Source organism: Pleurodeles waltl, chromosome 1_2, assembly GCF_031143425.1.
Source record: "Pleurodeles waltl isolate 20211129_DDA chromosome 1_2, aPleWal1.hap1.20221129, whole genome shotgun sequence".
Classification (NCBI taxonomy): Eukaryota; Metazoa; Chordata; class Amphibia; order Caudata; family Salamandridae; genus Pleurodeles; species Pleurodeles waltl.
Genome location: NC_090437.1, coordinates 15,067,577 through 15,093,323, shown reverse-complemented (window position 1 = coordinate 15,093,323; position 25,747 = coordinate 15,067,577).

The window sequence follows — 25,747 nt, the reverse complement described above, 5'->3', positions numbered from 1 at the left end:
TCCAAAGGTTCACTTCCTTCCTCCTTCTTTCTTGAGTTTTCCTGATCCCTTCTAGGTGTTTCAAAACCAGCTAACTTGTCCATACTCCATACTCTGCCATCCTCCAATTTGACTACATTTCTGTGTACCTCAATAATTCTCTTGGGGCATGAAAACTTACTACCATCTCTTTTGGTATTCTCCGGTAGTTTGACCCTTACCCACTGCCCCACTTCCCAGTGCCTATCCTTGGTACCATATTTGTTGTCATACCAACTTTAGTATTTACTTTGGTTTTGCTGAATGCGGACCCTTATCTTTTCATGTTGTACAATTTGGGGTTTCCCACCACCCAACCAGTTGGGGTTTAATTTGGTCCTGGCAACCTACCTCTTAGTGATGTGAATGGAGATATACCTGTTACTAGATTGGGTGTGGTGTGATATGACCATAGCAATTGCTTCAAAGCCATCCCACCCGGCTCCTGAGTCACCTTGGCCATTTGCAAACACTCCTTGATCATTCTATTGGTTCTCTCAACTAACCCATTTGCTTGTGGATGATACAAGGCAGTTCTAAAATGACTGACACCCACTTTCTTCAGGAACTCCTTCATGGCCTCCGAAGTGAATTGTACCCCATTGTCTGTTATCAGAGTACTAGGAATTCCTTCAGTCATGAACGCCTCCGTTAGGAAAACTATCACCTCTTTAGTGGTAATTTGGTTCACTGGTTTGGTCATTATCCAATGCGTATGGTAATCTACCAACACTATTAAGAATTTACCACCTACTCCCACTTGATCTAACGGACCTACAATATCCATTCCTAACTTGTCCCATGGTCTACATGGGGCTTTTATTGGTGACAGTGGTACTTTCCTTGTGATATTTATCTTATCACTGGTGGCACATTTCATACACTCTTTTACATTGATTTCTACCAGTTTGTCCATTGTTGGAAACCAGTAGGTAGCTCTTAATTTATTTTTGGTGAGGCTTCTCCCTAGGTGCCCTTCGTGTGCTAACATAACCAGCTTGTCCCACAGCACTCTGGGTGGTACAATTCTCTCTCCTCGCATCACCATGTTATCTTGGATATTCAGTTCTGATCTCACTTCCCAATATCCCTTCAGGTCTTCCTCTAGATCTTTTGATCTGTCCGGCCACCCTTTGACAATCTTCTCTTTCAATTTCATTAACACTAGGTCATTCCTAAAACTTTCATCCCATTCACCCTTCGTTAACCCAGCTAGGTCTACATACAATACTGGTTCCAAAATGTTAGTATCTTCCTCCACTTCTACTATTCTTGGTGACCTGGACAGAAAATCTGCAATTATGTTCCTTTTTCCTTGAACATATTCCACTGTAAAATTGAAATTTTCCAAAGCTTGTATCCATTTCGCTATGCGAGGGGTAGCTCGTTCTCCACCATTTGTGGTGAATATTCCCGTAAGAGGTTTGTGGTCTGTTCTTATGACAAAAGGTAAACCCCATAAGAAAAACTTGAAGTGTTTTATAGCCCAATAACATGCTAATGTCTCTCTTTCTACGGTGGAATAATTTGCTTCCGCCACTGAAAGAGACCTTGAGGCAAAAGCTACTATATCCTCTTGACCATTTGCACTCTGAGATAGGGTAGCTCCTAATCCTTTTCCACTAGCATCTGTAGTCACTATGGTTTTTTTCCTGAAATCAAAAGTTTTCAAATTAGGTGATTTAACTATAGCTTCTTTTATTTCTTTAAACGCATCCTGACACTTCCCGTCCCAATCAAAAATGGCATTTTTTTTTTAGTAATGATCTTAAAGGGGCTGTAACATCTGCAAAGTTGTGTACAAATTTAGCCATGTACTCAGCCAATCCTAAAAACGACTTGAGTTCTAACTTATTGGTAGGAGCTTGAGCTTCTGTTACGGCTACAACCAGATCATATTTTGGCTCAACTCCATCTTTTGTTATTTTGTGTCCCAGATACTCAACTGATTTCACACCTATCTGGCATTTATCCTTTCGTATAGTCATTCCTGACTCCTCTAATGCTTTAAATACTTTTCTCAAGGTATAATCGTGTTCTTCCCTTGTAGCTCCATAAATCAGAATGTCATCTTGGAAACATAATGCTTGATCTATGCCCTGTAACACTCTTTGCATGATACGCTGGAAAACTGCAGCAGCAGAAGCCAATCCAAATGGCATTCTGCAATATCTGAAAGCGCCATATGGAGTGATGAAAGAAGTAAGTGACCTGGATGAGGGGTGAAGCTCTACTTGGTGATATGCTGATGACAGATCTATCACGCTGAAAATTTTAGCTGGTCCTATGGTGCTCAGCATTTCACTTATCCTGGGCAGAGGAAACCTGTCTACCCATATACTGGCGTTAAGATCTCTCAAGTCCACACATACTCTTATTCCTCTGCCCCCCGGTTTTCTAGTAATAACTATGGGAGCCAACCATAACGAGCTTTCTATGGCCTCAATCACTCCTAATTTTTCTAGTTTCTCCAACTCCTTTTTCAAAGGTTCTCTCATTAAGTATGGAATGGACCTGACTTTATGAACTACCGGTATGGTACCCTCTTTCACCCTTATCAAATGTTGATAATCTTTTAACAATCCTAATTCGTCACTAAACAATGTGGGAAATGCATCGTGCACATTATCTTCTCCTTTGAATGTGGCCACTGTTAAAACCTGCTCTTCACTATTTGGATCTAACTTGATGCCCAATTCCTTTTGATGTTTCCATCCCAATAAATGTGATCCTCTGTTAGTAAAGTATACACTACCTATCGTCTGTCTATCTTTAAATGTTATTCGTAGTTCCAGCTTACCCTTCAAGGGTATGGGATCGTCATTGTAGCCACCCGGAGAGATATCAACGGGCTGAAGATTGTACCCTCTTTCTTGGAAATACTTCTCGTAAATTCTATATTCAATGAATGTAAACGGAGAACAAGAGTCTGCATAAGCTCTTATCCTCACACCTTCCAGATCGATATCACATGTAGGATATGATTTGTCACCATGTTTTCCTTCAGCTGTATCTTTTACTTGTAATATATACTTGTTTTTAGCATCTTGCGAGTCTTCAATTTTGTGAATTGTATTTTTTTCACTATTTTCCCCTTTCCCATTTTTACCCGCTCGCGCGAAATGTCCCCTGATGACGCATTTCCTACATACACCATTTCTAGCAGGGCACATAGGGTTGTTAGCCAGATGTCTATTATTCCCGCATCTGAAACATTTGCTTTTACCCAGGTCTATGTTAATGGGGATATTTTTTTTTTTTCTTTACCAATGTTCCAGGATACTGCTTGATTCACCAGCAATGGCTTGTTACAGTATTTGGATTATTTCCTTTACACAGTACGTTGCTATGTGTATTCTTTTATTAATTCATCTTCTGTGTTAATTGCTGATACTTCGACTTCTTTAACGATGCCTGTTTTTGTTAAAAGCGGTTCACCGTTTCACATACAAAAACATTTAATTGACTTCAACTTGCCGCTTTTCGTGCCGGTTCTCTTAACACTGCTAATATCCTTATCGTTTCTTTCTTGCCCGGCGCACACTATAAATACGATTTCAATATGATTGCCGCACCGTTTCTAGCACCAGCTGTGCTCGTGATGATTTTATCGATCGTTCAGTTATGTTTGGCGCACGCACTTAAACGCGTTTCAACAACCGTTTGAATTCATTTCCGCCGCTATTGTCAGCGCAAAACAAAACATTTACACGCACCTGTTTCTAAATATAGTAAATGTCCAATGCTGCTTACGCTGATCAAGACAGCTTGTTTTGAAAACGTGAACTGTTCCCGAAATGTAGACGGAGTATTCACCATCAGGGGTAGGAAGCGTTCTCTGTCCCCTGCACAGTTTCTGTTTTTCTCCTCGTCGCCACTTTTTATGTAGTAAATCGTAAATAACGATTTCCAGATGACTTGTTCAGTAGTTCTTTATTCAACGCTTCCCGGACTCCGTCTCTCTTTTCCTCACACACTGCTTACATTCTTAACATTCTACTGTCAACTCCCGGGTGTACCACTTTCCTTACATTCTAGGGAACTACCGAAGATACCATCCTTAATTCTAATACATCATACACTATTACTTAAATATGTTATTTTATCTATGTACTTGAGATAACTATTTACAATTCCTTATGAGTCTATATTTTCCTATGTACCATTTTGTAGATTATAACAGAAACTATGCAGCAAAATCCAATCAAAAATCCTCAATCTTCTTTCAGCAAAAATCAGTTAGCAGCTTATCAAATCAGGTTATCTTGTCCAGTTACTTTCAAAAGACTCTTTTCCTTTATGCTTTCTCAAATTTGCATCCACAGCTCAGTTCATTGATTTCCTTCAAGTGCCAAAATATTGACCTGGAATGTCTCGATCAAAACAAAAGGACAAAAACTCTCTTCACCATTCATTTGTTGCATACACCCATTCAGGATCTGCGTACCTTCGTCTTCCTATTCTCTTTCTTTGCAACTTTCAATCTCCATTTAAATCTCCTTCACTCAGGTCTTCTCTTCTTGTCATATCTACTTCTTCCTCGATTGTAGTCACAACAACTTCTTCCTTTTTCTTTTCCTACAACTCTGGCCACTTATCTCCTTTCCGTGGACCCTTGGTCAATGCTCTTTTCTGGGCTGAACTCAAAACTTCTTCTTGCTCGGCAGGATTTTCTCTTGACGGACATGCAACTGGTTCAGGAGGATTCAGATCACATTGACTTTGATCCGCCTCAATTCCTTCCCCCTCGGGGTCCGGTGTTTGCTTTGTTTGTCTATCAAAACCATCTGCTTGTGGGAGAGCCTACCTCTTACTAGACTCTCCTCCTGCCTCAATGGAAATGTGCTCACTGTCATCCTCCTGGAGGTCTTCTCCTTCGTCTCTCACAGGAGTGACTGAATCGTTCTCAGCCCACTCAGATCCGGTCTCATTTCCTCGTTCTTCTCCTTCCGGCTCTGAGGCTTGTCCGGTTGTTGTTGTACGCTTAACAACTCCTCTTCATCATCCAAAGGACATGCCACTTTTCTCGTATGGCTTGCGTGTATCCAGTTCGGAACTCTAGCACACTTTACAGCTGTGGTAGTGATCAAAACTACCTAGAAAGGGCCTTTCCACCGAGGTTCCAAACACGTCTTCCTCACATGTTTGCGGACCACAACCCAGTCACCAGCTCTTAGGTTGAGTCCTTGATCTTGGATCAGTGGCAGTATGGTGGCTTCCACCTGCTGTGAGAAAGCGCGAACCACATCAGCCAGACCTTTGCAGTAGCCTAACACCATATCATCTGTTGTGTTCACAAGAGCATTTGCAGGAACCACTGGCAACCTCATTGCTCTGCCCATGAGGATCTTGTGCAGTGAAAATCCAGTTTTCCTGTCGGGTGTGTTTCTCATTGTCATCAGAACTAACAGCAGTGTGTGAGGCCACTTCATATTCGTGGACGCACACATTTTCGCCATTCTTGATTTCAGGGCATCATTCATCTGTTCCACTAGTCCTGATGCTTCAGGGCGGTAACTACAATGCAACTTCTGCTCAATGTTCAATGCTGCACATAGTAATTTAATTACTTCATTGTTGAAGTGACTTCCCCTATCTGATTCTAAAGAGATCGGACACCCAAAATATAGTATCAGTTCCTTAAGCAGTAGTTTCGCTACTGTGAGGCTGTCATTTCTCCGTGTAGGGTACACTTCAATCCAATAACTAAAGATGCAAACAATCACCAACACATATCTCAAACCTCCACACACAAACATCTCAAATAAAATCCATTTGCATTCTGCTGAATGGACCTCCTGCTCTTCCAATGTGGATCAGATTGACCACTGTCCCTTTTCCCACGTTCATTTGTTAACAAATGACTCAACAATGGCAAACTGCTTCAGCAACTTGTCTAAACCTCAGATTAACCAATTATGTTTGAATAGGCAAATCATTGCATCCCTCCCAAGATGTGAGTGGCCATGATAATAGCTAGCCATTTGAGACAACAAACTGATCCTCAAAACCATCGACCCTCTTCTGAAACCCACAATTCATCCGATCGCTGTACATATTTCATTTTGCTCCATGATCATTTTTCTTCCCTGTCAACATTATTCTGCAATGTTCTCAATTCTTCCAATGTATCTATTACATGCAATGCAAAACTTGGACATGTTTCATATTCTTCAGGTAACAATTCCCACTTACCCTTGAATGATATACAGTTCAGTGCGCAAAACCTTGTGACTTGATCCGCATATCCATTTCCCATTGACACAAAATCTTGCGATGTCAAATGTGCATTGCATTTCATCACAGCAATCTTTCCAGGCATTTGGATAGCTTGCAGCAAATCTCAAATTCTCTCACCATTTCTCACTGGTGAACCAGAAGAGGTCATGAAACCTCTCTGTGACAACAACTGACCAAAGACATGGACAATTCCAAATCCATACTGGCTATCCGTATAGATGGTAACTTTCAGCTGGGCAGAAATATGGCACTATCTAGTAAGGGCTACCAGTTCCGTTATTTATGCAGAATATACTCTTCGAAGCCAAGACGCTTTCAATATACCAGTAATTGTGCACACAGCATATCCCTCTCTCAGTACTCCTGTATTGCCTCTTAGACAGGAAGTATCAGCAAAGATAATTGGGTCATTTTCTTCCAATCGAGTGTCTCTATTATTAGGTATCGGTTTCGTGGACAAATCAGTTACTTCAAGACAATCATGCTAAATGTCTTCGAACTTTTCAAGTTCAACATCTTCATTCCGAAGTAAAGTTGCCGGGTTAAGCACTGTTCATCTTTTCAATGACACATTAGGTGACCCTAAGATACTCGTCTCATAGCGAGTCAAGCTAGCACCTGTCAAGTACTGGGTTTTGGTTCTTCTAAGTAAAACTTCAACTGAGTGAGGGACCATAATTGTTAGGGGATGGCCCACCCCAATGCCGTCACACTGTGCGAAGCTCTGTCCAACCGCTGCAACTGCATGCAGGCAGCCTGGTAAAGCTGCTGCTACTGGGTCCAAAGTAGCTGAAAAATATGCTACTGGGCGGATCACACCTCCATGGACCTGCGTCAAGACAGACAATGAACATGTATCACGCTCATCATAAAACAATGTGAAGGATTTGGATGGTCATTATGACATTGGCGGTGACTGTTAAAGTGACGGTAATACCGCCAACAGGCTGGCGGTGATTACTGCCAAATTATGACCATGGCGGTGATAACTCCCATAGACAGGAAATGTACCACACTATCTGCAAGGGCGTTAACACCACGCACCACTGCTGTAGCCATCAAAAGCCAGACGGAAGACAAGGTACCGCCCACCATATTGCGATACTGCAAACCGCCACGATTTCCTGGCCGGTACCAACGCCATCAAAAGCCTGGCAGAAACACATCACAGAAGACCAAAGACTCACCAACAGATACACAGAAAAGATCAACGCTGCCATGGAACCAGAACGGCAAGTATTCCTGATGCTCTTCTACACCATGCTCAACCTGGAACACCAACGCCGACGAAGGCGATGACGGTGAGTACAGCCACCTAGCACACAAGGGAGGGAGGGAGGAAAAGGAGAGTGACACATACACACACAATACACACCAGACACACACACACCATACATACAACCAGCTGCAGAAGTAAACCAATGGCACAGGACACACGGCACAATAATACAAGGACTACAGGTCGGCAGTACTGAAATTGTAATTGTAAGGCAACAGACACCATATAAACCAATTTCAGAATAAAGATACATGAACACTTGTCCAGAAAGGGCCAATGCCCGGTCCAAAGTACATAATGCCCACATGTCCACAGGGCACAGTCCAAGCCCCCACTTGATCCTGACTAACTCCGCACAAAGTGGGCAGGCTCCTCAGGGGGAATGGGGGGGGGGCACCTCAGCTGAAGTCGGGAACTTGCCCACTGCTTCTGGAGGGGGCTCCATGCCCACTTTCCAATGCTGGGGAGTGCAAGGTCACAGTCTCTGAGGTGGGGAACTTGCCCACTGCTTCCGGAGGGCCCTCCATGCCCATTTCCCAATGCTGGGGAGTTCAAGGTCACAGTCACTGATGTGGGGAACTTGCCCACTGCTTCTGGAGGGGGAGTGCAAGGTCACAGTCTTGGGGAACCTGCCCACTGCTTCTGGAGGGTCCATGCCCATTTCCCAATGCTGGGGAGTGGAAGATCACAGTCTCTGATGTGGGGAACTTGCCCACTGGTTCTGGTGGGGGCTCCTAGTACAACAGTCCCTGGAAGGTGACCTACATGCCCTCTGCAGGAGGTGAGGCTGCATTGTCTCTGCTGGGGGAGGTGTCTCCTTGGCAGCCTCTGCTGGAGGTTAGGGCTGCACTGTCTCTGCTGGGGGAGGTGTCTCCTGGGCAGCCTCTGCTGGAGGTGAGGGCTGCTGTGTTCCAGCTGGAGGTGAGGGCTTCTGCCCGTCTTTGGTGGTTGAGGGGGAACCTCTTCTGTTATTGGTGGTTGAGTGGGACTCGCTGCTGTCATTGATGGTTGAGTGGGAACATCTTCTGTCATTGGTGGTTAAGTGGGAACCTTACCTCTCCTGGCTGGTGGAGTGGGATCCTTCCCTTTCCTGACTGGTGGATTGGGATCCTTCCCTTTCCTGACTGTTGGAGTGGGATCCTTCCCTTTCCTCGCTGGTGGAGTAGGATCCTTCACTGTCTTGCCTCCACGACTAGGAGGTGCCTCCACTGTCACAGTGGACTTTTTGGCTGAGGTGCTGGGCTAGGTCATTGGGACCCTGCTCTTACAGGCAGGTCGGGAGGAGGGGGAGGGAAGAGGTCAAGTTGGGCAAGGAATAGCTTCTTAGGGACAGTGGGGCAGGATGAGTGGAGAGGGATGGGAGTGGAGTTTCAGAAAGTAGTTTTTGGGTGCAGGTGCATGGGCAGTGTGCTGATGTGAGGTGGGTGGCTGTTGGGTGTCTGAGTGCCTTCGTTTATGTCCTTTAGGAGGGCAGACAGGGTGGGAGAGGACACAAGGGACACATGGACAGATGTTGTGGAGGTGTCTGCTAGTGAGGTGTGTGTGCTGTTTGGTGTGGTGATGCTGGTGGTGGTTGTTGAAGCAGTGCATGCAAGTGTGAGTGTGGACGTGACTGTGAGGGAGGTAGAGGAGGAAGTGGGGGAGACAATGGATGTGGATGTGTGTGCAACTGTCTGTTGTTTGTGTGAGTGCTTGTGGATTGAAGTGTGGTGCCTGTTTTGACTGTGCTGCTCTTGTGTGATGTCTTGTGTGCATGCTTGTCTGTATGTGTGCATGGGATAGGTTGGGGTTGAGGAGACTGGGACTGGGAAGTGGTAGTTGGAGGGGGAGATGGTAGGAGATGGATCTCAGGAGGTCCATAGACTCCTCACTCAGGGCAGCAGGGCTCACTGGGGCAGGGGCTGAGGTGCCTGGGGCGAAGGAGATTGTCACCCTCCTGGGTGAAGGGGCACGGGCAACTCGCTGAGGGGCTACTGGGAGGGCGGTGCTCGTACAGGGGTGGCGGCTGTACCTGCAGGTGGGGGGGTCACAGAGGTGTCCGCCACCACCAGGGAGCTTCCATCGGAGGAGGAATCAGAGTCTGTCTTGTCACCTCCTGTCTCCGCTGTGGTGCTCCCCTCGCCCTCCATCCCACTGGTTCCCTCGGCATCAGTGGACTCTGCCTCCTAGGTCCTGAGGGATGAGCTCCCTCTTTCGCTGGTGCCCCTGTTCTTCCGCCAGATGATGCTAATGCACACATGGACAGGATAACAGAAGGAGAAAGGGAGAGGGAGAGAAAGGGAGCACTGGGTCAATTACAGCACCAACACCACAGTTGGCATACACAACACCATCACACACAGGGATCAGGATTGAGCACTATGCATTCCACTGGCATTGAATTGGCTAGATGCCACAGCAGGATGAGGGCCAAACACCGCCAACTGCACACCTCCTGGGACCCACAAAGCCCTGACTGACATGGAATGCAAAGGTTACCTGAATTTGCCATAAACCCATTAGCCTTGAGCTGGATCACGCTGCAATGTCTAACCTGGCATTCAGGGGCATCCACTAACTCACACCCACCACATGGATCCCATCCCACCTACCAATTACTGTAGTAAAGCCCACTGTACTCACCCCCTTGTGGCTGCTGTGATGCCCTCAAGCGCCCCTTCCTTGTTGGGAAGCCATCCCCAGCTGGGCCTCCGCGGTCTTCCCTGCCCAGCATCTCAGGTCCTCCCACCATTTCCTGCAGTGGGTGCTCCACCTGCTGTAGACTGCCAGGGTCTGCATGTCCTTGGCGATGGCAAACCACAATCCCTTCTTTTGATGGGCACTGACCTGCAGAGATAAGACAGACAGGAGGACAGCTTTGCACATACAATCCAGCCTGTCATACATATGTCCACCAAACCGATTTCCAAATCCATTGGCACACACATCGCGCCCGGCGCACACCATGTACACTACTACCAGACTCCCCTCCCACATATGACACGATGCCTGCACACACATCTCAATGCAATCCTCCCACATGCATTGTGCTCAAGGTGTACTCACCTGTTGGTCTGGAGGCCCATATGGCTGTCCACACTAGGGCAGGACCCCATCCACCATGCGCTCCAACTCCATTGAAGTAAAGGCAGGGGGCCTTACCCCGGTCACACTAGCCATGGTAGGTTCCAGACACAGGTCACAGCAGCACATGCGGTGTAGGTGTTATCCTGTGGAAAGTCAGGAATCAAGTGAGGTTACAGAGAGAAAATGGTGGTCGCATCCACGGTGGTGTACACCATCACCGCTGCCGATGATCCCCGTTGTACTCCATAGCCCCATATCAGCCAATAAGGAATTGCATGGTGGTGCAAGACCGCCTTCCGCCACGATGCCCAACGTCGGCGGAGTTACCTCACTTCCACCTGTCCCTAGATACAGGACAGACAGTCGCCATTTCATAGTGGTGGACTACATACAGATCTACTATAACTGCGTCATTGCCGAAAATTGCACATACATTGCCATTCCCACTGTCCCATCACATTAATGATGTATGCACACTGAGGTGGTTGTTCCATTGTTCAAATTGTGATGGCCTACTCACTCTTGTGATACCTACCACTGCGGATGAATAGGAAGAGGATACAAACCCCCGTTTACAGACTCCTTGTAGACTTGGCTACACTGGAGGACAGGCACATAATACGCACCTATAGACTGGTCAGGGCCACAATTACGGAGCTGTGTACCCAATTGGAGCCTGACCTAATATCAGCTATCTGTCATCCCACTGGGCCCCCCCTCTTGTGCTGGTTCTATCAGTGCTCCATTTCCTGGCAAATTGTTCTTTCAAAGTAACAGTGGGCTTGGCAGCAGGAATGTCATAGCCAACGTTCTCAATCGTGCTGGCAAGGGTATTGCCTGCCTTTGGTGAAACACACGTGCAACTACATTTCTTTGGCCACTGTGAAAGCAGGATTCTATGCAATGGAACATATACCCAATATTATTGGGGTGATTGACAGTACACATATTGCGTTTGTCTCCCCCCACCAGAATGAACAGGTGTTCAGGAGTCGGAAGTGTTTCCACTCAATCAATGTGCAAATGGTGTGCCTGGAGGACCAGTACATCTCCCACATCACTGGCAAGTATCCTGGGTCAGTGCATGACGGCTTCATTCTGAGGAATAGCAGCATCCCAAATGTGATGGCCCAACTACAGAGGCACAGGGTGTGCCTAATAGGTGAGCCATAGTCTCCACACACTGAATGTCAGTGTATGCCTTCAATTGTTATCCCAATAGCATTGTGTAAGGTTAAGTGTTGTCCCTCAATACTTGCAGGTGACTCTGGCTACCCAAACCTAGTGTGGCTCCTGACCCCTGTGAGGAATGCCAGGACAGGGGCTGAGAACTTTTATAATGATGCACATGGGCGAACCAGGAGAATAATCAAAAGGATCTTCGGCCTTCTGAAGGCCAGATTCAGATGCCTGCATCTGGCAGGTGGATCCCTGTGCTGCTCACCCGAAAAGGTCTGCCAGATAGTAGGGGAATGCTGCATGTTGCACAACCTGGCCCTCAGACAACATGTGCCTTTTCTGGAGGAGGAGGGGACTGGAGATGACCCTGTGGCAGCAGTCATCCCTGAGGACAGTGAGGATGAGGAGGCAGAGGAGGAGGATGAGGACAACAGAACATCAGCTATACGTCAATATTTCCAATGACACACAGGTGAGACAATGGAACTGACCATTACTCTGACTATTGTGTTTTCTGTGTGGCTGTAGCATGAAGGCACTCACTTCCTTTGCATCGCAACTTACTATCACCTATGTCTTGTCCTTTTACAGATGTTAGTGATATGACAACAGTGTTCCAATGTGTTTACTACAGAAAGCCATAGGTCTTTATTTGTATTCTATCACAGTGTTCAGATCATTTGCACTAGATGTGACTGTTCCCGTAAATTCACATTTTCAACACATAAAACGGTGTCACTCAAGTTGTGTTCAAGGGTGTTTATTGTAGTACAAATAATTGACTGAAAAGTGCAATGGAATGGGGTAATGGTAAAGGAAAGTCCAGGGTATTGTTCCAGTCTGTTTGTAGCACAGGTGCAGTGTCCAAGGCGCCATAGGGAGGGGAGCAAAGGCAGTTCAAAGTGGACAAGGTGACAGGGTGGGACAAAAGGGGGACAATCAGGAGAGTCTCATTTCCTGGCAGTAGTCCTGGTCTTGGCAAATGTCTCTGGCTTCTGTCTGGGCCGCAGGGAGCATTGGTGGGGTGGTTCACCTTCTGCAGGGGGAGGGGTGCTGGTGGCCTGAGGGTCCTGTGGCGGGGCCTCCTGCCCACTAGCAGCAGCGAAGTGGAGGCTTGTTCAATAGACTGGCTAGTGGTAGGGGCCCGCTGCTGTCCTGTTGATTCCCTCATGATGTTGGCCATGTCTGCCAGCACCCCTGCTATGGAGATCATGGTGGTGTTGAGAGCCTGCAAGTCCTCCCTGATCTCCTGATGGTGTTCCTCCTGCAGCTGCTCATTCTCCTGCATGTTGATAAGGATCTGGCCCATCGTGTCCTGGGATTGTTGGTAGGGCCCCAGGATCTTGGTGAGTCCCTCCTGGAGAGTTGGTTCCCTGGGCCAGTCCTCTCCCGGGCACACAGAGGTCCTCCCAGTGTCCCTGTTGCTCTGTGCCTGTGTCCCCTGGAAGGTGAGCCCACTGCCACTGGGCCCAGGTCCCTGATTGTCTTGGGGGCAGGGTGTGGACGGGGTCCCTGTGCAGGTGGGCCCATTGCTGATTGATGTGTCCTGGGGACAGAGGTGTGGGGATGCTGGGTGGCTGCTGTGGTGTTGGATACTGATGGGGAGGCTCTGTGGTCGACTGGCAGTGGGCTAGGGTGACCGACTGACCAGTGGTCCCTGATGGGCCAGGTAGTTTATCCAGCTCCAGAAGTCCAGAGTTACTGTCATCACTGGGGGCATCTTCTATTGGGGGACTGGTTTGTTGTGGCACCTCACCTCCGCTGATATTGGCTGGGACACCTGTGGGGATGTAAGTGATGTATTATGCTTAATGTCTGTGACATACTGTACATCCCTAGCTTCCCCTCTATCGTTGCTGTTGCCCTGCAACCTGTGTGTATGGTAATGTATTGTGGCATTGTTAGTTCCCTTATGATGTGCATGCTTTTGTGATGGGTGTCCATGCAGGCCTGGGAGGGATGTCCATGCCTTGGCATAGCATGCAGGGCTTGCCATTGGGGGTTGTCATATGTGTAGGTGCAGTGTGTGGGAAGGAGTGGAGTGATGGGAGTGAGGGTGAGGGGGTGAGATGGCATGCAGGTATGGGGGAGTGATCAGTGGTAAATGTTGACGTACCAGTGTCCAGTCCTCCGGCAACTCTAGTGAGTCCCTCAGGATGCAGTATTGCCAAGACTTGCTCCTCCCATGCTGTGAGCTGTGGGGGAGGAGGTAGGGGTCCACCGCCAGTCCTCTGTATGGTGAATTGGTGCCTTGCTGCCATGCAATGTACCTTCCCCTGTAGGTCGTTCCACCTCTTCCTGATGTCATCCCTTGCTGTCCCACGGCATTCACCCTGTCCACGATTCTCCGCCTTAGCTCCATCTTCTTGGCAATTTGCTGTACCTGTGCTCCAAACAGCTGTGGATCTACCCTGACTATTTCCTCCACCATGACCCGCAACTCCCCATCTGTGAAACAGGGATGCCTTTGTGGAGACATGGGTGTTGTGTGATGTGTGTAAGTATGTGGGTGTTGTTTCTGTGGTTGGGTGGGTGAAGTGGGGTGTATGAGGGATGTATAGGTGTATGTGGTGTGTGTGTCTAGTTGTCGCAGTGGTCTTGGTGTCAGTCTAGTGGCAATAATTTGTATTAGTAAAGGGTTGTGGATAACGTGGGTGTGTGTTTTATAGTGCTGTGGGTGTGGTGTGTCAGGTGTGTGTTTTTGGTATTGGCCAGTGCTGTGTAGTTTAGTATTTGGGTGTCCATTTTGAGTGAGCCGGTGTGTACCGCCAATAGCTTACTGCCATTGAATATCCAACTTGGTGATTTGTGGGTCATAAAGTGGTGGGCATTGTTTTGTTGGCGTAAAGGTATGGGTGCTCGTACCGCCACTTTAGCACTGACCTTTGGGCTGGCAGATTTGTGTATGTCGCAGTATTCTGTCGGATTGGCGTGTGTGTCATAATTGGGCGAACGGATGTTGGCGGCCGTCACCGCAGCAGTAAGTGGGATTTACCGCCAGTGCCATGATGAGGACTTTAGTGTAGTCAGGCATACCTAAAGCCGGAGCTTTGCACAGACTCTCTCTCAACTCAGAAAACGCTTTCATGCAAGTTTGGTCTAACACTAGGGGATCTGTGACTTCTTTGTGAGTCAGCTTCTGCAATGGTTTGGAAATTACTGAAATATTAGGAATCCACTTGCGACAATAGCCTACCATACCTAGGAACATCCTGACCTCTCTCTGTGTGGTCGGGGGGGGTCATCTGCAGTATGGCTGTGACCAGTTCTGTAGGTATTTTTCTTATTCCTTTTTCAATCTGGTGACTAAAGTATTTCACTTCTTTCTGACAGTATTATAATTTAAGTGGAGACACTTTATGACCTTTCTTTCCCAAATTGTTCAGCAAGGCAATTGTGTCATACTTGCACCCTTCCTTTGTTTTGGATGCAATAAGCAAATCATCAATGTATTGTACCATGGTCGATTGGAAAGGTATTTTCAATGACTCCAAATTCTTTTTCAAGATCTGATTAAATAGGGAAGGTGACTCTGAAAACCCTTGAGGAATTCGACACCAACAGTAAACTTGGTCTAAAAATTTGAAACAAAGGAGAAATTGACTGTCCTCATGAAGAGGCACAGAAAAGAAGGCTTGTGACAAGTCTATGACGGAGAACCACTCAGCATCACATGGAATCTGAACTAGACTCATGGCTGGATTTGGCACCACGGGGCATCATTTGATCACAATTTCATTTATTTTTCTCAAATCTTGGACAATTCCAACTTTCCCACAGGGCTTTTTCCATTGTCTTCTCCTGGGAAGATCAGTCTTACACATACTACCTTATACAATGTTTCACTAGCTAGTACAACATCTTCTAGCATGCAGTTTCTCATGAGAACGAACTTCAGCTATGAGCACATGGTCAGTACAATAGAAAATCACAATTTAATTCTCTAAACAGCCATTTAATAAACTGTCTAAGAAAATGCAGCTTGACATGAGGCCATGCAACTAGGCCCAAGACCTCGCTAATTTAAGGTCTACAATTGATAAAGCAAATACATAACCTTTAATATGACATATTACTACATTAATCAAACCTAAGCTCAACACTTCACATTAATAAGCTATTAATAAGTACACTTCGTGAACATTAGTGGCCACTCGAGTGGGCACACTTTCAAATGCGTGCTTTATTTTGCCTATGTTAATACATTTTCTACGCAAACACAACACTCAAAATACATGAATATTCATTATTAAGATTCGCCCTAATTATGACAATGGCGGAATAAGCCGCCTAATGCCGCAGTGATGGCTGCCAAAAGACCGTCACCGAGGCTACCATCCATCCGCCAAATTATGACCACAGACGGACTTCCACCACAAGAAGGGTGGAAATCCGGCTGTGGCCATGCTGGCGGATGGTGGTAAGGTGGCGCTGCTACCACCAGCAGCGGCACACCAGTAGACCACCGCCAGCCGTATCATGACACATGATACAGCTGGCGGTGTTCTGCTGATGGGCGCTGCTGGTGGTAGCAGTGCCCCGTCCCGTTCCCTGCCGGAAGACCCCCTGGATGCAGGTAAGTTGGGCTTCTGACAGGGGTGGAGAGCAGGGGGTGTTGTGTGTGTGTGTGGGGTTGTGCATGAATGTGTGAGTGTGTGCGTGAATGCAACTGTGTGTGTAGTGTTGTTTGCGTGGGTGTATGCATGCATGTATGAGAATGCGTGTACAAATGCAAATGTGAATGCGTGTCTCCATGTCAGTGTGAATGTGTGTACGGATGTGTGCGAGAATAAATGAATGCATGTGTGAATGAATGCGTGTATGCCAGTCTGAGTGAGTGTGTGTATGCGTGGTGCGTGTCTGTGAGTGTGCATGTATGGGGGGTGGGGGAACGGAAGGGGGAGCATAAATGGAGGGGGTGCTGGTCGTCTAGGGAGTGTTTGGGGGGGTGGGTAAGCCTCCTGCCAGTGACAGGGAATGAATTCCCTGTCACTGGTAGGGCCTACCACCATGGTTTTTGTGGTGCTGCGAACGCCACGAAAACCATGACGGTAGGCAGGGTCAAAATGCTGCCAGCGGTACAATAGAGCCTGCCGGCCTGGAGATTGTTATGTCCGGCCCGGCAGCAGTTACCGCCATGGCAGTAGGAATGGTAAATTGGTAGGTTGGCTGCAGCCAACCCGCCAATGTCATAATGTGGTGGTATGTACTGCTAGCCTGTTGGTGGTAATATCTACACATTATCACTTACTGCCGGGGTCATAATGACCCCCTCAGTGTTAACTTCAGCTAAACAGGCAGATTAACATAGTGTGGATTACTCTCCCCCTCCCCAGTCTGTGGGACTGTGAAGACAGACCAAGAGGCAAGGTTCCTTAGGCCTTGGCAGTAATGGGTAGCCAAAACAGCAGAATCTCTGTCTTTGCAACGGCCAGCATAACTGACTCACTGCAGGCCTGGTTCACAGAGGTAAAAGTATATTTTTGGGTAGGGTTAAAAGTGTTTGCTGTTCACAAAAGTATTTTACTAGTAGTATCTGTAGCACTGCGGATTCTCCACACATAAAAAGATAGGACTGTCCTATCTTTTGATGTGCAGACTCCGCAGTCACAAAGATGCTACTAGTAAAACACCTTTGTGAATAGCAATCGTTAACTCACACAAAATATTAAGTTTACTTTTCCGAATCAAGCCCTTAATGGATTAGACCAGGGTGGAATTTCTGCAATGTAATAGATGGGTAAGAAGAACTGGTGAAGAGCAGCTTCATGTAGGAGAGCAGGGATCTGCATCACTCTTGCCCTACAAGTTGGTCACTTGTCGGATACCTTGCCTTGAATATACCATGGTCAAAAGAAGGACAACCAATGCTAGTACATTTACTTATCCATTTACTTATGTATCTGTGACTGTAAAACTTTCATTGATTCTTCTAATTTTCTCCTTCCAGTCCATGCAGTTATCTAAGCATTTTCTACATCAACGTTATATCCATATCAAGTTACATTCATACTTCTCACTACCCTAACACTACGCAGTTTCTGGGCCAACCATGTGTGAATATTAGAGAACCTATATAGGGGTACCCTAATCAAATATCAGTAGCTCGAACAGGGAAAATTACAAGTAGAAGAAACTACAACGTGAGCTACAAAAATAATGTGAGTATCTGAAGGTACAGATAAGCTTCAGAAAAATCTCCTTATGGGAACTGATAAATATCTATTGATAATTCAAAATAATAAAAAAACAATTTTAGGGCTGCTGAGAGGAATAGAGTAATAACAGAGACAACAAGGGACCAAATCTCAAAATCCTATCGGAGATCATACATCTTCTGATAACCATCTGCAACATTATCTAGCCCCGCTAGACCGTCTTCTTTTGTCCAATAGACGTCGTCATGTCCACTTTCAGGATTGGATTTACCATTTGATCACAATATTGCCTGAACTACCATCAAATTCTATTTTAATGACATGACTACAAGACTTCAGTACATCAAATATTCAATGAATAAATAACTAGAGAGTGGGCTGCTGAAATTAGACATTTGTTGTTCTTTATTAATGGGAATGGCCCTGAAGAAGGTGACCTATAATTAATAGGAACACCGAAACGCGCGTAAACAATATCATCTTGATATATTTCTCGCTAACTACAAACCATATATCTGTTTATCAGAATGCCATTGATGTACATTTATGTAATTTTGAATATAATTTTTTATATGTCTGTATTTATTGTATCTTATATATGTTAGTCTATCTATGTTGGTTTATATGTAAATAGTTCTTGGATTCACTTTATTATTCTTTATTCATATTTTGTTGCTCAGTTTGAATGAGGTGTGCCTGAACTAAAATTTTAATACTATATAAAAATATATATATATTCTTTCCATTTTCTATATCCTTTATTTATTTGTTCATTTACTATGTTCCATTAAAGTGTGTCTATTTGAGATTTGGTCCCTTGTTGTCTCTGTCATTACTCTATTCCTCTCAGCAGCCCTAAAATTGTTTTTTTATTATTTTGAATTATCAATAGATATTTATCAGTTCCCATAAGGAGATTTTTCTGAAGCTTATCTGTACCTTCAGATACTCACATTATTTTTTTAGCTCACGTTGTAGTTTCTTCTCCATGTGTGAATATTAGACTTAGACCCAGATTTAACAGTGCCTCGTGCCATTCTAACTCCACATTTGCATCATTTTTTAAAGCTAATGTGGCGTTCGAAGGCCAAAAACGATGACCATATTTACAAAGTGGCGCAATATATGCATTGCGCCACTTTGTAACTCTTTGTGCCACATTATGGCCTCACCAGGCATAATGTATGCAAAAGGGGTGTTACCTCCATTAGGGGGGGGCAAAAAATGGTGCAGGGAAATCTAAATGTCTCTTTGTGCCTTTTTTTTGGCACTTTGAATGCCTGCTAAGAAAGGGCCTGTGGGTGCTTTGCAGGATTAGCATCAAAATTAGTACCCCTGACTACCGCCATGGTGCGCCGTATTTTAAATATGGCTCACACATGGTGGCGTTAGAGGGGCGCTTAGAGGCGCAAGAAAAGTGGATCTGCACTAGGTGCAGCAAAACTTTTTATAAATCTGCCCCTAAGTGTCTATCTTCTGAAATATCTAATGACAGGGCTACATCATGCTTTATTCACATTATCTTTTTTATCTTTTCTAAGCAGGTAACAGGTAGGAATGTTTCTAAAAACTGCAATGTTAAACTCAGTTTGTCAGATCTGCCCGTCTTCTGGCTCTCCTATGGGGCTGACTGGGACTGACTACTCACCCTTTTGGAGCCTTCCTTTACTTCATGTAACAGTTCTGTTTAATAGAATAGCTTTTAGGAAACATTATTCAAACCAAGGACACTACCCATATCCTCCCATTCAGTAATTTGTAGACAGTCTTTGCCACATAAAACAAACACAGGGCCTGACTTAGGGCCTCATTATGACCCTGGCGGTACAGAACCGCCAGGGCCAACGGGGGCGGGAGCACCGCCGACAGGCCGGCGGTGCTCCCTTGGGCATTCCGACCGCGGCGGTAACGCCGCGGTCGGACCGGGACAACTGGCGGTCTCCCGCCAGTTTCCCGCTGCCCAAATGAATCCTCCAAGGCGGCGCAGCATGCTGCGCCGCCTTGGGGATTCTGACACCCCCTACCGCCATCCTGTTCCTGGCGGTTCGCCCACCAGGAACAGGATGGCGGTAGGGGGTGTCGCGGGGCCCCCGTAAGAGGGCCCCGCTAGTATTTCACTGTCTGCATAGCAGACAGTGAAATACGCGACGGGTGCAGTAGCACCCGTCGCCCCTTCCCACTCCGCCGGCTCGATTACGAGCCGGCTTCATTGTGGGAAGGTTGTTTTCCCCTGGGCTGGCGGGCGGCCTTTTGGTGGCCGCCCGTCAGCCCAGGGGAAAACTTGGAATACCCTCCGCGGTCTCTGGACCGCGGAGCGGTATTTTGGAGGGGGGAAGTCTGGCGGGCGGCCTCCGCCGCCCGCCAGACTTAGAATGAGGGCCTTAGTGTTTGGTGGATGGGATACACCATCACAAACATGGCTGTTGTTCTGTCCACAGTATTACAAGTGGATTATAGCCCACAACACTTAGTATATCGGTTACTCTTTGCTGAAGTATCCCATCTTCCAAACTCTAAATGAGGCCCACATTTCAGATATACTGTATTCTGTCTCTCCTTGGATATCCAAAAGCACTGCCTGATCAACAAAATGATTACACATAGTTGCTCTACACAAACCTACAAAATGCCCTCATCACACTGCACATGCTAGATAGAACCCATACTCTCTTGTGCTTACAACATGAGAATGCGAAAAAGCTGCCGCTCCAGTAGAAAATCTACTGGAGCAGCAGCAAAATGAACTCAGCAGCAGGGCCCTCCGGCGCACTATGTGGTGCATTCACAATGATTTTTCAGGGTGGAACGAGCTCCCGGAACTAAAGATCAGCATATGCAGAGTGAAGTGCTGTTTACCGCCCATTCGCCAAACTCTGTGTAATCTTGAAGAGTTTTCTTGTATCTCTGCAAAATTCTGTGGAGTGAAACTCTGCAAGTTCAGTCCACTCCTAAAAATAGTATCTTGTGTTTGATTAATTCACAAACAGGGTTTCACTTCCTGATTCACAGAGGACAAAATCAGCAGAATATATTATTTAACATTTTATGTAGCACCTTTATCTAGGGCCAAAGGCAAAACAAACTTAACAAGGCAACTTTAAACATAAGTGGCAATACATCATTTATTAGTTCGAAATGAAATAACCCTTTAAGCCCTGGTATACCAATGGTAACAACTGTAGCCACCTGACACTTGCTGCCTGCGTCACAAAAGGGACTAGTGGTGACATTTTTGCCTGCACTAGCATGTAACAGCAAAGAAAAGCATAGTTTTTTTCCTTCAGCCAGTAAACAGCAGAAATAGAGGTACTGATAGGGCCCGCAGAGTACACTGAGCAGTGTAACCTCCCTTCCCAATTCTTCAAGACCATCTTGTTCTCTGGCTTGGGTGCTGGTAAATTAATATTGCAATGAACTCTTGATTCCCTTCACAATTTTCTTCATAGCCCATCCTTTGATATGAAAATCTCTCATCTTCTGTGTAGCTATTGAGAGGCATAGCCCAAATAACAAAAAGTCTCTTGAAGGTGCAAGAGGAGACCTTTTTTTGAAACTAAGTGCCTCATTTACAAACTCTGCCACAGCTGCATCATTTTTTTTCATGCGGGGGCACAATCAGGGCTCTACACTACTCCATATTTACAAACCTACAAATTGAGCCCAATGCATCAGTTTGTAAAGCCCAGAGTCACATTTTACCTGCGTCAGGTTTAATGCATGCAGGGTAGGCATTCCCACGGAAAAAGCCATGTAGAACTGACACTGTGAATCGTACAACTTTTTACTGCCTCATTCTACAACTTCACTGTGTCAAGATTTTACTACCTGCTCAGAGCAGACATAAAATTGACACAGCTCTTTCTCCTATGGAACTCTCCTCACAGTGCTGGAGTTAGTGTGTCAGCAATGCCTCGGTTTAGTGCCAACAGATGCGTCGGAAATTCTCACGCATCTGTGAAAACGTGCACCATGGAGCTCTGTATTGTGAATTCAACGCTTCCATGGCATCATTAGGGGTCTGCGGCAGGCGCAAGAAATTTGATGCATAAATGATGATGATGCATCAGATTCTTGTAGCTGAGGCCCTAAGTCTTGCCAACTGAACCACAGAACAATAATGAATGAATACAAGACTGATAGCAACTCTGAGAGGGACTTGCTGGACACCTTGTGGGACTGGCCCACGATGACGGCATTCTGGGCAGGGGTGAAAAGCTGCTTTACAGATATCACTGGGCTGGAAGATTGCCTCACAGCAAAAAACAAGTTACTTAAAGTATGGGGAGATTTTACCTTACCACAATATGTAAAAGCACTAAATAGGGTGGGCCTGATGATCACCAGAAGAAACACTGTCCAACAGTGGGACTCACCAACCGTACCAGCTTTAGATCAATAGAGAAGGGACATAGATTGGAGATCTCTGCTTGAAAAACAAATTTATTAATTTAAGGGTTGCCCAAAAAAATGGGACAGGATATGGCAACCATGGACTTCTCAGCAACCTGGTTTTTGACCAGTCTGGTCCCTCTGATGGAGATTTCTAGGGTTGGGAAGGTGATGGATGGTTTTCTGTAGCTGCAGAACAGACATTCACTGTGTCATTTCTCAGAGATGTACAGGCAAAAGGCCTACCACTTGGTGAAATGGATGGATGTGTGGTACTGTAGTGTGTTTATTAAATCTTCAATAAAAAAGATATATAAAAAACTGGCATCCACATTAATAAATAGATCAAAATATTAAGGAAAAAATAAACAGGACTTAGTTTGGCACTGTGTGGTCACAGGTTGAGAGTAAGGGATACATCCTGTACAATACTGTGATGAGCAAGCAGTGCCTTTCCCACTCATTTAGTACCACATAAATTATTACCACGCATATATATTTTGCAAGCATGGAAAGTCTATTTAAGGTAAGTATTGATGTTTGTGTGTGTCTACATATGTGTCTGCATGTGTATGTGTATATATATATAAAAAACAAGGTTCCAGGGACCTTATAGTTCAGTTGACGTTTTACCATTAGAATTTCAGCAGTCATAGCTATACTTATAGTTATACTTATGTTAAGAAACTATCATTTGTTGTCTAAAGTTACTTTCCAGCACAAGTTATAGTTTCTTCAGATATGTATAGCTAGAAGTACAAATAGAACTGCTGAATTTCTATAGTTTTGAATGGGTAGAACGTCAACCTAAGTGTAATGTCCCTGTAACCATTCTTTTTTAAAATTCATTTCTATGATCTTTTAACACGCACATTAATAAAACCAGTGGAGCACATGGCCCTTGGCCGTGCACTGCGGGGGTTGGCCACAGGGCCTGCGGCCAACCCTCTTGCATGCATCCAAATCCAAGCTGTGCATGGCCTTCAGCCACGCGCAACATGGCGTTGAATGCAGTGGTGAGTTTTTTTCCAATTTTTCTCTGGATTCATGCATCCACAGCAGACTTACACAGGGGACCGCACTGTGTACCACACAGGATCTGTGGATCAGAAGAAAAAAATAATTGTCCCATGACCCATCAATGTGTCCTAATGGGTAAGGATACCTGTATCCTGACCGCTTAAGTGTTTTTGCAATGGTTTTTCCCCACCCCACCAGTCGATGCGACAAACAAAATGGCAGTCACAACTTTTCTTTCAGGTTGCAGCCAGCCAATCAGGCCCTTGCTTTTCCCCAGATCCACCACGAGTGGATATGCACCCCTATTTATTTATATTTGTTAATTTTAACTCCAAATCTACTGAACGGATTGTCACAAAAGCACAATCTATGGCTCAAGATCTAGTTTCCTGCCAAATATGGTGTAATTCTGTTCAAGGGTTCGGGCTGTTGTTGTGTCTAAAGAATGAAAAAGTCCTGTAGACACAGAATGGCAAAAAACTGTTTTGAGACCGCTCCTTTTTCTTGGCCCCTGCTTGACAGATCAGCCCTAAACTTTCATGACACCAGCTAAAGTGAGTGTTGTATTAGTTTTTTAAAATTTCTTGAAGATTTGTCAAACGGTGCAAACGTTATTGGCAAAACAAAAAACACCCCGTCTCCGGAAAAAATGGGTGCATAAACACACACACATATGTACATTTATATATATATATATATATATATATATATATATATATATATATATATATATATATAACCAGACACACCACACCGCAGACTTCAAGAATTTTTTCATATTATTTGATTATTTAAATGCTCATCACAAAGTGCAGTGTAGAAAAGAAATGTCGACGCGTTTTGGCATTATGCCTTTGACTGGACCATAGAGTCCTATGTTACAAACAGTCTCACTTAGGGGCAGATTTATACTTTGTTTGCGCCGGATTTGCGTCATTTATGTTTACGCAAATCCGGCGCAATCTTAACTCAATATTTATATTTTGATGCTAGACCCGTCTAGCGCCAACATATTGGAGTTAACGTCATTTTTTGACCGCAGAATACTACCTTGCGTCAATGAGATGCAAGGTAGGCATTCCCGGGCAAAAAGGGACTCTAAGGCCTTTGCGCCTTATTTATTCTCCCAGGCAAAAATCACGCATGGGAGGAGGAGGGCCTTAAATATTGGCGCTAACACCTGGGTCAGGGCAAGCGTTAGGGGACCTGTGGGCCATTTCCCATGGTCAGAGGCCATGGAAACAGCCCACAGGTCCCCTTCCCCACACCCAGGGACACCACCACCCACCCACACCCACATCTGGAGGACACCTAAGCATGGGGGACCCATCCCAGGCAAGTCCAGGTAAGTGTTCTTTTTTTTAAAGTGCCATGGGGGGATAACTTGGGCCCGCTTACATGGCACTGTGCCCAATGACCATGCCCAGGGGACATAAATCCACTGGTCATGGCCACAGGGCAGGGGGGGGCATAACTCTAGTCAGGTTAGAGTCATTTTTCTGACTCTAACCAGACTAGCGCCATTCTTTGACGCACAGCCTCCTGTTTCCCCTACGCCTCCCCACCCAGTTAGCATAATTTATTTTGGCGCTAATCGGCCTTACCGCTGGCTAGCGCCATTCCTTAAATATGACGTCCGGCTGGCATCAAAAAGTAGAAATCAGGGCCTTAAAGTGTCCACACAGTGCAGTCTCTAATCCCTGTCTATTAAAAGCTAAAACTTTCATACCTGCTCTCTTAAATGGCATAGATCCGCACCATAGTTATAAACAATCATTGTAAAGTGCAACCAGGTTCAAGCAGGATGCTGATTCTAGCTATAAAATGTCTGAATTTATGATCCATTGAATTTCTATTATCAATCATCTTTGTAAAGTACAAAATGAACACAAAAGAACTTTGTACATATCGACAATTTGTAAGCAGATGCCTCACAATAAATACCTCCTATGGAACATTCTTTCAAAAAGCTTTTAAAAAATCTCTATAAATTTTACGGTGCTACTAGACGTCTACAGCAACCATGATTTCCTTCCTTCTTTTTGCAAAAGCAACAAACTAAATTTAACTCCCCAAGGAGAAATCATGTGCAAAACACTAAATTGAAGTGCAGAGCTAATTGATTGAATCAATCCCTAATACTATATGCAAAGAACTGCAGAGTATGCTAAATTCATATTTTAATTCCATCCCAAACATTTTGCAGGAACCTGTATGCAATTTTAGCAAGAATTGTGCAAAAAACACAAGATGTAAACAAGCTCCAACTACACGTCCTGTTTAATAAACCTGCCATTTGCAACTCACAAAGGTTTCAGAATGACAAAAACATATTCATAGGTGGAACTGCCTCAAGTGTAAGCATTCTGCATACCACAGGCAATAACTGACATATGTC